Raw genomic sequence first — 8272 nt, 5'->3', positions numbered from 1 at the left:
CCATAGTGCCTCGTACTAGCGGAGATCTCCGCCCGTTGCGGCACTATTGCCACTTCGCCCTTGACGTCACTCCTGGCAGGCCAAGCCCTGCTCCCACGACCGCCAGTCGGTACGGCCCAAGGGTGGCGGGCCCTACCTGTCAGTGAGAGCCCGGAGGGCAGCGGGAGCCACACCAGTCGGACCGAGGGAAGCCCGCTCCCAGCAGCCTGCCCGGTCCTTCCTCAGGGCCCCACACACCGTTAACTAGACAAGATGCAGAGTGGCTACAGTGATCTCCCACCAGGTGGCGGGACTGTAGCCACGCCTCCCCGACCAAGCACGCGTCATTATTAACACGACTATAGTAATCCACAACCGGCAGGACCCGCGAACGGCGGAGGCGGCCTGTCGGCTCCGTACCAGACTAGGCGGCGGGGCCCACCAGGCGGCGGGCCCCAGCAGTCGGCGGAGAAGCCGGCGGCCAGAGAGACTGATAGCCGAGCCCTACGCCCGGCCGGATTACCATTGTACCCCCGGCCGGATTACCATTGTACCCCTGGGGGTAGGCCTATATAAACCCCCCAGGGCACCCATGCAAAAGGTTCCCACCCCGTTAGAATTAGACTCATACCTAGAGGAAGGAGAGAGCAAGCCTTGCCATCTCCCACCTCTAGCATACAGCTCGAGGAGCACCATTGTACTCACTTGTGCCTTAGTGATCATGGGAGACCTCGCAGAGCAAGACTAGGGGTGTTATCTCCTAGGAGAGCCCTGAACCTGGGTAAAGTTCGCCGGCGTACATGTCTACGCCTCATCCCGCTTTCGAGCACCGGCGACGTTCTGCTCGCTCCCACCATGATAGGCCATCCATGGGCATATGTCGCACCCAACCCCCGACATTTGGCGCCCACCATGGGGCCAGGTGCACCGTCGTTCGAAGACCTGTTCTGGATGGGAACCCCTTTCCTCCCTGGAGAGCATAGCCAGCCCGGCACGCCAAACGGAGTCTGTGCCGACGCGCTATGTGGCGCGGAGCTTGCCTGTGCGGCGAGCTGCCTTGCCGACCTTGTTGGCGAGGTTCGCCTCTTCGGCGAGCCGGCATCCGATGCGGGCAATGACGGCCTCGAGAGCCGCCTCGTCAGCCTCCTCGATCAGCTCCATGTAGCCAGCGAGCCTGCTGTAGATTTGGAATCCGTTGGCTCCACCGACCCGATGCTTGTCGACTCCGACACTGCGTCGCTTGACGTGTTCCCCACCAACATGGTGGTCTACGACGAGCCGCCTCCTTGCGAGGAGAGCGGCGAACGCGCCGTCACAGAGGTGCTTGTCATCGGCCACAGTGAGCACTCTGGTGGAGATGCTCATGACCCGCTCAACGCGGCACTACAAGACCTGACGGTGCCCATCCCAGAAGACGCCGATGCCGAGATGCTGGAAGCACGCCGCCTCCAGCTTGTTGAGGGCGCCAAGAAGCCGGCTAGCATGAGACGCCTGTCGGAAGCCTACCGGCGCGAGATGGACCGCGCTGTGGGCGACACGCCGGCTCCCGCTGGGCCCAGCCACCTTGGCGCGGTCCAGCAGCGCGGTGTGGCCATCGCCAGCCTGCTCGGGGTAGATCGCCCCATCTACGCCACGCCTGCGGAGAATATCTGAGCTTCCTAGGCGGCAGCAGAAGAACTAGACAAGTTTGAGGGCGAAGAGCATCGCCAGATGGCGGAGCGCGTCCAGCGGCTCCTCGATGCGGCTGCTAAGTAGCACGAGGCCGTTTGCCGCACTGAGGTGCCACACCAGCAAAACGACGATCTGCCTCCCCGCCGAGACCAAGGCGTGACATCTCGGACGCCGACTAGTGATGTCCGCGGGAGAAGAGACAAGGAGCCGGCTGCCAGCCGCAGCCGGACTCGCATCTCCATTGAGCGCGACCAAGACGGTCGCCCAAGAGGAGTGGAATGACGGGATGACTGTCCGCCTCCTCCCCCTTGAAGGGAAAGGCATGTCACCCCGCCGCCTGTTGATCACCTAACACTCGGCGACCGCCTTGGCCGCCGAGAGGGAGTCGGAGAGAACGATGCCCGCCACCGGATCGAGCGTCTCCATCGGCCCCTGGCGCTAGAAGAGGAAGATGAATTGGGCCCGCCCTATTTTGGCGCCCGCATTCACGACGAGCCTTTCCCCAAAGGGTTCACGCTCCCAAGAGACACGCCCAAATACACCGTCTCCGTGAAGCCGGAGGACTGGCTAGTCGACTACTCCATAGCCATCAGCATAGCCAACGGCAACAAGCGAGTTGCCGTGAAGTATGTTCCGCTCATGCTCCAGGGCACAGCCTAGACATGGCTGGACAGTCTGAAGCCTCGCAGCATCAACAGCAGGGTCGACTTCACTGAAGCCTTCATCTGCAACTTCACCAGCACGTACAAGCGGCTGCCCAAACCTCACCAGCTCTCCTTGTGCGTGCAAGGCCCCAGCGAGTTGACCCGCGACTACCTCACGCGCTGGGCCGAGCTCCGTAACTCCTGCGAAGGCGTGCACGAGGTGCAGGCTATCGAGTACTTCACCGCTGGGTGCCGAGAGGGCACCCTCCTCAAGCACCGACTCCTCTGCGACGAGCCAGCTACCCTCAACGAGCTGCTGATCATAGCAGATAAATATGCTACGGCCGACTCCTCCATGAAGGCGGACATCCAAGTTGATGCGTTAGGCAAAGTAGCCCCTCCAGCTCCTCGAACCCCGGCTGGCGACACCAGTCGGCACCAGCAACCAAGTGACAACAAGCGCAAGGCCATGCAGCCGGCTCCCACAAGCCGGCAGGTGGCGACAGTCAAAGACCAGTAGCCGAAGGGGCAGCCTCCGTCCAAGCGCCAGAAGGGCGGAAAGCCCAACTGGCTGCTGGCTTTCTCATATGAACAGACCCTGGACGCACCCTGCAAATTCCATAGTGGTGCGAAGCCGTCCAATCATACCACTCGTAAATGCCACTGGCTCACCAGGATCGCCAAGGGAGATGGCCTTCTGCCTCCTCCGCCTGCTGGGCAGCCGCCCCCTCCCCCTCAGTAGCCGGCCGTTCGACCAGTCGGAGCCATACAAGACGAATACCCCTAAGAGCACGAAGCTTATGTCATGTTCACCAGTGTGGCCGACGGTAGGCATAGCAGACGACAACGACAACAAGAAGTGAATGCAGTAGCATCAGAAACCCTCGAGTTCATGCATTGGTCCAAGAAGCCCATCAATTGGAGCAGAGCCGACCACCCGGAGGTTATGCCCAATCCCGGCTCCTACGCCCTAGTTCTGGATGCCACCTTTTCCACTGATAGGAGAGCTGCTCGGTTTTCTCGAGTTCTGATAGATGGTGGCAGCAACATCAATATTCTATACAAAGATACCATGGAGAAGTTGGGAATCAGACAAAGGCAGCTTCAGCTAAGTCAGACTGTATTTCATGGCATAGTTCTTGGCCTTTCCTGCTCACCAATCGGCAAGATCCAGATATATGTCCTCTTTGGAGACAAGGATCACTTCCGACAAGAGCCAGTCTGGTTCGAGGTGGTGGACCTCGAGAGCCCATACCATGCACTACTTGGCCGACCTGCACTGGCCAAGTTCATGGCGGTCCCCCATTACGCTTACCTCAAGATGAAAATGCCGAGTTCTAAGGGAATTCTTACCATAGCTGGGGACTACAAGAAGTCATCCGCTTGTGCGGCTAAGAGCAGTGGGCTGGCCGAGTCCCTTGTGATCGCGGCCGAGAAGTGACTCCTTGACCGAGTTGTGGCAATGACTGGCAAGCAGCCGGACATGCCACCCCATGCAAGGAGTCGAAAGTCGAGGGCTCGGTCAAGCCGACCAAGGAGACAAAGAAGATACCCTTGGACCCGGAGCGCCTAGAGAAATACACTGTCATAGGTGCAAACCTCGACAGCAAATAGGAAGGCGAGCTCATCGATTTCCTCCGTGAGAATCGGGACATCTTTGCATGGTCACCTAAAGACATGCCGGGTGTTCCGACGGATTTCGCCGAGCACAAGTTACATGTCCGATATGATGCCAAGCCAGTCAGGCAGCCTTTGCACCGCCTTTCAGAGGAGAAGAGAAGATTCGTCGGAGAAGAGATAACCCGGCTGCTGGCAGCCGACTTCATCATGGAAGTGTTCTTTCCAGAATGGCTGGCCAACCCAGTCCTTGTGCTGAAGAAAAACAAGCAGTGGCGTGATACGTCTCCGTCGTATCTATAATATTTGATTGTTCCATGCCAATATTATTCAACTTTCATATACTTTTGTCAACTTTTTATACTGTTTTTGGGACTAACATATTGATCCAATACCCAGTGCCAGTTCCTGTTTGTTGCATGTTTTTTGTTTCGCAGAATATCCATATCAGATGGAGTCCAAACGGAATAAAAACTGACGGAGATTTTTTTGGAGTGTATATGATTTTTGGGAAGAAAAATCCACGTGAGACGGTGCCCGAGGTGGCCACGAGGCAGGGGGGCGCGCCCTTGACCCTCGCGGGCCACCTGTAAGGCGGTTGGCGCCCTTCTTTCGCCGCAAGAAAGATAATATCCGGATAGAGATCGTGTTAAAATTTCAGCCCAATCAGAGTTACGGATCTCCGAGAATATAAGAAACGGTGAAAGGGAAGAATCTGGGAATGCAGAACCAGAGAGAGACAGAGAGACAGATCCAATCTTGGAGGGGCTCTCGCCCCTCCCGTGCCATGGAGGCCATGGACCAGAGGGGAAACCCTTCTCTCATCTAGGGACAAGGTCAAGGAAGAAGAAGTAGGAGGGGGGCTCTCTCCCCCTCGCTTCCGGTGGCACCGGAGTGCCACCGGGGGCCATCATCATCACCGCGATCTACACCAACACCTCCGCCATCTTCACCAACATCTCCATCACCTTCCCCCCTCTATCTACAGCGGTCCAGTCTCCCGCAACCCGCTGTACCCTCTACTTGAACATGGTGCTTTATGCTTCATATTATTATCCAATGATGTGTTGCCGTCCTATGATGTCTGAGTAGATTTTCATTGTCCTATCAGTGGTTGATGAATTGCTATGATTGATTTAATTTTCTTGTGGTCATGTTGCTGTCCTTTGGTACCCATCATATGATTGCACGCGTGGATCACACCCTAGGGTTAGTTGTATGTTGATAGGACTATGTATTGGAGGGCAAGAGTGACAGAAGCTTCAACCTAGCATACAAATTGATGCATACGGGATTGAAGGGGGACCAATATACCTTAATGCTATGGTTGAGTTTTACCTTAATGGACGTTATTAGTTGCGGATGCTTGCTAATAGTTCCAATCATAAGTGCATAGAATTCCAAGTCAGGGATGCCATGCTAGCAGTGGCCTCTCCCACATAATACTTGCTAGCGGTCTAGTAAAGTAGTCAATTGCTTAGGGGCAATTTTGCAACTCCTACCACCACTTTTCCACACTCGCTATATTTACTTTATTGTTTCTTTGTCTAAATAGCCCATACTTTTTGTTTACGTACTCTTTATTATCTTGCAAACCTATCGAACAACACCAACAAAGTACTTCTAGTTTCATACTTGTTCTAGGTAAAGCGAACGTCAAGTGTGCGTAGAGTTGTATCGGTGGTCGATAGAACTTGAGGGAATATTTGTTCTACCTTTAGCTCCTCATTGGGTTCGACACTCTTACTTATCGAAAACTGTTGCGATCCCCTATACTTGTGGGTTATCAAGAAATTTTTCTGGCGCCGTTGCCGGGGAGCAATAGCGTGGGATGAATATTCTCGTGTGTTCTTGTTTGCTTTATCACTAAGTAATTTTTATTTGTTGTTCTTAGTTGTTTTCTATCTTTTGTTATGGATATGGAACACGAAATACCAAAACAATTAGGTGTACTTGCTACTCATGGAGATGGGGAACCTCCTAAAACCCTCGATGCTGGTTATGTGAAAAATATTATGTACCACTTTAATAATCCTGAGAAAACCCCATTAAATTATGTAATGGGAGTAATGTTGGATCAACGTGAATACTTTAGGGATTACTGCTTGACACAAAAAGGGAAACTATTATGGGACCAAATTCATATATTGAATTGGTATGCTAGGCAACTACGCTTGAGATATGATTATACTTGTTGATCTAAGGTGAAGGCTCGACACCTTCCCTTCTCATGTGAATTTAATGATAATGAAACCTTAGCTTCTTATGCTAATGGTATATATGATTACTATGATGTGGAACAAATAGAAGAATTTGTTGCTTTTAAGGGTGCTTATGAAATTGAATCTTTGTTTGAAAAGCATGAAGCTTATGATGATGATGTTTATAGGCCTGAAAATTTAGCTATCTTGAAATATTGCTATGATAATTATGAATATAAATCCTATATTAATGCGCTTATTGAGAAAGTCTTCGCTGTCCAAGAAGAGACTAATATTTTGCAGGAGTCTATGGAAGAAGAAATTGATGAAACTGTGAGCTCGTTGGATGAAAAAGATGAGGAGGAGAGCGAAGAACAAAAGGAGGAAGAGCGGATTAGCTACCCGTGCCCACCTTCTAATGAGAGTAACTCTTCAACTCATACATTGTTTAATTTCCCTTCGTGCTTACCGGAGGATGATTGCTATGATGATTGTTATGATCCCGTTGATTCTTTTGAAGTATCCCTTTTTGATGATGCTTGCTATGCTTGTGGCCAAGATGCCAATATGAATTATGCTTATGGAGATGAACTTGCTATAGTTCCTTATGTTAAACATGAAATTGTTGCTATTGCACCCACGCATGATAGTCCTATTATCTTTTTGAATTCTCCCGACTACACTATATCGGAGAAGTTTGCCCTTATTAAAGATTATATTGATGGGTTGCCTTTTACCGTTGCACATGATGATTTTGATGAATATAATATGCATGTGCTTGCTGCTCCTACTTGCAATTATTATGAGAGAGGAACTATATCTCCACCTCTCTATGTTTCCAATATGATAAAATTGCAAGAAACTGTTTATAATATGCATTGGCCTTTACTTTGTGTGCATGAATTGTTCTTTTATGACATGCCGATGCATAGGAAGAGAGTTAGACTTCGTCATTACATGATATATGTTACCTTGTGCTCACCACTAAATTACAAATCATTGTTAATTAAAATTGGCTTTGATATACCTTGGGATCCGGGTGGATCCGTTACTTGAGCACTATATGCCTAGCTTAATGGCTTCAAAGAAAGCGCTGCCAGGGAGACAACCTGGAAGTTTTAGAGAGTCATTTATTTCTATTGAGTGCTTTTATAAAGTTTAAAAACAACAAAAATAAATAGGGGAGGCCAAAACTTTTTCAAAAAGGAAAGCGAAAGTGAGAAAGACAAGCATTGTTGAAGTGGGAGCTAGCCTTGAACTTTGTTCATGCTCATGGAAACTTTGTGAATCTTGATTACAGAAACTTTTCAATAAAAATAATTATCCCCTTGTACAATTACATTGTGTTATAAAAATAATGTGCCAAGGTTTGCCTTTAGGATGTTTACATTTGCTTGATGGTTTGTACGGTGCAGGACAGAAGCTTTGGCTGTAGTGCGTGATTTTACAGTTTTAGCTGGAACGTCAAATGGTTCTGATTCTTTTTGCAATGTCTTCCTATAAAAATTGTTTATTTTTCCTAATTTTGGTAGAAGTTTTCAAGTATCAGAAGTATGGTGAATGTTCAGATTTTTACAGACTGTTCTGTTTTAGACAGATTCTGTTTTTGATGCATAGTTTGCTTGTTTTGATGAAACTATCGATTCATATCAGTGGATTAAGCCATGAAAAAGTTATATTACAGTATACACAATGCAAAAACAAAATATGAATTGGTTTTCAACAGTACTTAGAGTAGTGTTTTGCTTTATTATACTAACGGATCTTACCGAGTTTTCTGTTGAAGTTTTGTGTGGATGAAGTGTTCGATGATCGAGAAGGTCTCGATGTGAGAAGAAGGAAGAGAGGAAAGAGATAAAGATTGGAGATTCCCAAGGCATCCCAAGTAAATATTCAAGTAGACTCAAGCATCTAAGCTTGGGGATGCCCCAGAAGGCATCCCCTCTTTCTTCAACAAGTATCGGTATGTTTTCGGATTCGTTTCGTTCATGTGATATGTGCAATCTTGGAGCGTCTTTTGCATTTAGTTTTCATTTTTATTTTATGCATCATGCTGGTATGAGATAGTACTTGGTTGATTTATAGAATGCTCATTGCACATCACTTATATCTTTTGAGTATGGCTTTATAGAATGCTTCATGTGCTTCACTTATATCATT

The sequence above is a fragment of the Triticum dicoccoides genome, chromosome 1A (assembly GCF_002162155.2).
Source record: "Triticum dicoccoides isolate Atlit2015 ecotype Zavitan chromosome 1A, WEW_v2.0, whole genome shotgun sequence".
NCBI lineage: Eukaryota > Viridiplantae > Streptophyta > Magnoliopsida > Poales > Poaceae > Triticum > Triticum dicoccoides.
This window is presented reverse-complemented; position numbering follows the sequence as displayed.